This window comes from Osmia lignaria, unplaced genomic scaffold (assembly GCF_051020975.1).
Source record: "Osmia lignaria lignaria isolate PbOS001 unplaced genomic scaffold, iyOsmLign1 scaffold0096, whole genome shotgun sequence".
NCBI lineage: Eukaryota > Metazoa > Arthropoda > Insecta > Hymenoptera > Megachilidae > Osmia > Osmia lignaria.
In genome coordinates, this window is record NW_027478237.1 from 35,001 (window position 1) to 40,000 (window position 5,000).

Below are 5,000 nucleotides of genomic sequence, written 5' to 3' on the forward strand. Positions count from 1 at the left end.
TTTTTTTGGGAGACGTGTACGCTCCTTTTCATAAAGGAGACTATCTTATTGCGAAAGTCAAAATCGCACGCTCTCACGGCGATTTGCCCCCGTATACGCCTGGGCGTAAGCCCGTGCGTCGCCGACCTAGCGGCCTGCCGATCGGTATTTAGAGGGAGGCACTTTGAAAGCAACACGCCGTTGGAACTTTGAAAAATTTCGATGCGTCGCCAAAGTTCGTACTTTTCGATAAAATCTTCGTCCTATGATACATTTCGATCAAGAACTACATTGATCGTCATGAAACTGTTTTTTTTTTTGGGAGACGTGTACGCTCCTTTTCATAAAGGAGACTATCTTATTGCGAAAGTCAAAATCGCACGCTCTCACGGCGATTTGCCCCCGTATACGCCTGGGCGTAAGCCCGTGCGTCGCCGACCTAGCGGCCTGCCGATCGGTATTTAGAGGGAGGCACTTTGAAAGCAACACGCCGCTGGAACTTTGAAAAATTTCGGGGCAAAGCAATACGCGGCTGGGACTTTGAAATATTTCGGAGCGCACCTAAAGTTCGTTATTTTGGCTAAACGGAGCGAAAATCTGCATTTATACCATCACGGACGTTAGTTTAATAGCGTTTAACGATGGATCCACGGTACAGAATGCAAAAATATGATTGTTAAAATTTTCGACTAATCGGTTCTAAGAGGCGAAGCAATACGCCGCTGGGACTTTGAAATATTTCGGAGCGCACCTAAAGTTCGTTATTTTGGCTAAACGGAGCGAAAATCTGCATTTATACCATCACGGACGTTAGTTTAATAGCGTTTAACGATGGATCCACGGTACAGAATGCAAAAATATGATTGTTAAAATTTTCGACTAATCGGTTCTAAGAGGCGAAGCAATACGCCGCTGGGACTTTGAAATATTTCGGAGCGCACCTAAAGTTCGTTATTTTGGCTAAACGGAGCGAAAATCTGCATTTATACCATCACGGACGCTAGTTTAATAGCGTTTAACGATCGATCCACGGTACAGAATGCAAAAATATGATTGTTAAAATTTTCGACTAATCGGTTCTAAGAGGCGAAGCAATACGCCGCTGGGACTTTGAAATATTTCGGAGCGCACCTAAAGTTCGTTATTTTGGCTAAACGGAGCGAAAATCTGCATTTATACCATCACGGACGTTAGTTTAATAGCGTTTAACGATCGATCCACGGTACAGAATGCAAAAATATGATTGTTAAAATTTTCGACTAATCGGTTCTAAGAGGCGAAGCAATACGCCGCTGGGACTTTGAAATATTTCGGAGCGCACCTAAAGTTCGTTATTTTGGCTAAACGGAGCGAAAATCTGCATTTATACCATCTCGGACGTTAGTTTAATAGCGTTTAACTATGGATCCACGGTACAGAATGCAAAAATATGATTGTTAAAATTTTCGACTAATCGGTTCTAAGAGGCGAAGCAATACGCCGCTGGGACTTTGAAATATTTCGGAGCGCACCTAAAGTTCGTTATTTTGGCTAAACGGAGCGAAAATCTGCATTTATACCATCACGGACGTTAGTTTAATAGCGTTTAACGATCGATCCACGGTACAGAATGCAAAAATATGATTGTTAAAATTTTCGACTAATCGGTTCTAAGAGGCGAAGCAATACGCCGCTGGGACTTTGAAATATTTCGGAGCGCACCTAAAGTTCGTTATTTTGGCTAAACGGAGCGAAAATCTGCATTTATACCATCACGGACGTTAGTTTAATAGCGTTTAACGATCGATCCACGGTACAGAATGCAAAAATATGATTGTTAAAATTTTCGACTAATCGGTTCTAAGAGGCGAAGCAATACGCCGCTGGGACTTTGAAATATTTCGGAGCGCACCTAAAGTTCGTTATTTTGGCTAAACGGAGCGAAAATCTGCATTTATACCATCACGGACGTTAGTTTAATAGCGTTTAACGATCGATCCACGGTACAGAATGCAAAAATATGATTGTTAAAATTTTCGACTAATCGGTTCTAAGAGGCGAAGCAATACGCCGCTGGGACTTTGAAATATTTCGGAGCGCACCTAAAGTTCGTTATTTTGGCTAAACGGAGCGAAAATCTGCATTTATACCATCACGGACGTTAGTTTAATAGCGTTTAACGATCGATCCACGGTACAGAATGCAAAAATATGATTGTTAAAATTTTCGACTAATCGGTTCTAAGAGGCGAAGCAATACGCCGCTGGGACTTTGAAATATTTCGGAGCGCACCTAAAGTTCGTTATTTTGGCTAAACGGAGCGAAAATCTGCATTTATACCATCACGGACGTTAGTTTAATAGCGTTTAACGATGGATCCACGGTACAGAATGCAAAAATATGATTGTTAAAATTTTCGACTAATCGGTTCTAAGAGGCGAAGCAATACGCCGCTGGGACTTTGAAATATTTCGGAGCGCACCTAAAGTTCGTTATTTTGGCTAAACGGAGCGAAAATCTGCATTTATACCATCACGGACGCTAGTTTAATAGCGTTTAACGATCGATCCACGGTACAGAATGCAAAAATATGATTGTTAAAATTTTCGACTAATCGGTTCTAAGAGGCGAAGCAATACGCCGCTGGGACTTTGAAATATTTCGGAGCGCACCTAAAGTTCGTTATTTTGGCTAAACGGAGCGAAAATCTGCATTTATACCATCACGGACGTTAGTTTAATAGCGTTTAACGATGGATCCACGGTACAGAATGCAAAAATATGATTGTTAAAATTTTCGACTAATCGGTTCTAAGAGGCGAAGCAATACGCCGCTGGGACTTTGAAATATTTCGGAGCGCACCTAAAGTTCGTTATTTTGGCTAAACGGAGCGAAAATCTGCATTTATACCATCACGGACGCTAGTTTAATAGCGTTTAACGATCGATCCACGGTACAGAATGCAAAAATATGATTGTTAAAATTTTCGACTAATCGGTTCTAAGAGGCGAAGCAATACGCCGCTGGGACTTTGAAATATTTCGGAGCGCACCTAAAGTTCGTTATTTTGGCTAAACGGAGCGAAAATCTGCATTTATACCATCACGGACGCTAGTTTAATAGCGTTTAACGATCGATCCACGGTACAGAATGCAAAAATATGATTGTTAAAATTTTCGACTAATCGGTTCTAAGAGGCGAAGCAATACGCCGCTGGGACTTTGAAATATTTCGGAGCGCACCTAAAGTTCGTTATTTTGGCTAAACGGAGCGAAAATCTGCATTTATACCATCACGGACGTTAGTTTAATAGCGTTTAACGATGGATCCACGGTACAGAATGCAAAAATATGATTGTTAAAATTTTCGACTAATCGGTTCTAAGAGGCGAAGCAATACGCCGCTGGGACTTTGAAATATTTCGGAGCGCACCTAAAGTTCGTTATTTTGGCTAAACGGAGCGAAAATCTGCATTTATACCATCACGGACGCTAGTTTAATAGCGTTTAACGATCGATCCACGGTACAGAATGCAAAAATATGATTGTTAAAATTTTCGACTAATCGGTTCTAAGAGGCGAAGCAATACGCCGCTGGGACTTTGAAATATTTCGGAGCGCACCTAAAGTTCGTTATTTTGGCTAAACGGAGCGAAAATCTGCATTTATACCATCACGGACGTTAGTTTAATAGCGTTTAACGATCGATCCACGGTACAGAATGCAAAAATATGATTGTTAAAATTTTCGACTAATCGGTTCTAAGAGGCGAAGCAATACGCCGCTGGGACTTTGAAATATTTCGGAGCGCACCTAAAGTTCGTTATTTTGGCTAAACGGAGCGAAAATCTGCATTTATACCATCACGGACGCTAGTTTAATAGCGTTTAACGATCGATCCACGGTACAGAATGCAAAAATATGATTGTTAAAATTTTCGACTAATCGGTTCTAAGAGGCGAAGCAATACGCCGCTGGGACTTTGAAATATTTCGGAGCGCACCTAAAGTTCGTTATTTTGGCTAAACGGAGCGAAAATCTGCATTTATACCATCACGGCCGTTAGTTTAATAGCGTTTAACGATGGATCCACGGTACAGAATGCAAAAATATGATTGTTAAAATTTTCGACTAATCGGTTCTAAGAGGCGAAGCAATACGCCGCTGGGACTTTGAAATATTTCGGAGCGCACCTAAAGTTCGTTATTTTGGCTAAACGGAGCGAAAATCTGCATTTATACCATCACGGACGCTAGTTTAATAGCGTTTAACGATCGATCCACGGTACAGAATGCAAAAATATGATTGTTAAAATTTTCGACTAATCGGTTCTAAGAGGCGAAGCAATACGCCGCTGGGACTTTGAAATATTTCGGAGCGCACCTAAAGTTCGTTATTTTGGCTAAACGGAGCGAAAATCTGCATTTATACCATCACGGACGCTAGTTTAATAGCGTTTAACGATCGATCCACGGTACAGAATGCAAAAATATGATTGTTAAAATTTTCGACTAATCGGTTCTAAGAGGCGAAGCAATACGCCGCTGGGACTTTGAAATATTTCGGAGCGCACCTATAGTTCGTTATTTTGGCTAAACGGAGCGAAAATCTGCATTTATACCATCACGGACGTTAGTTTAATAGCGTTTAACGATGGATCCACGGTACAGAATGCAAAAATATGATTGTTAAAATTTTCGACTTATCGGTTCTGGATCACTGAAAAATCAAAAAAAATTATTAATTTTGATTAATTAAATTACATATGTAGTTTTATATTGTTATAGTCTCGTATTTGTTAATGTTTTGTCGTAAGAAAATGCAAAAATATCGTTTTAATGTTTTCGTCTCATCGGTTCTGGATCGCTGAAAAATCAAAAAAAAATATTAATTTTGATTAATTAAATTACAAATGGAGTTTTATATTGCTATAGTCGCTTATTTGTTAATGTTTTACCGTAAGAAAATGCAAAAATATCGTTTTAATATTTTCATCTCATCGGTTCTGGGCGGTTTTAAAATTTTTTAAAATATTAATTAAAC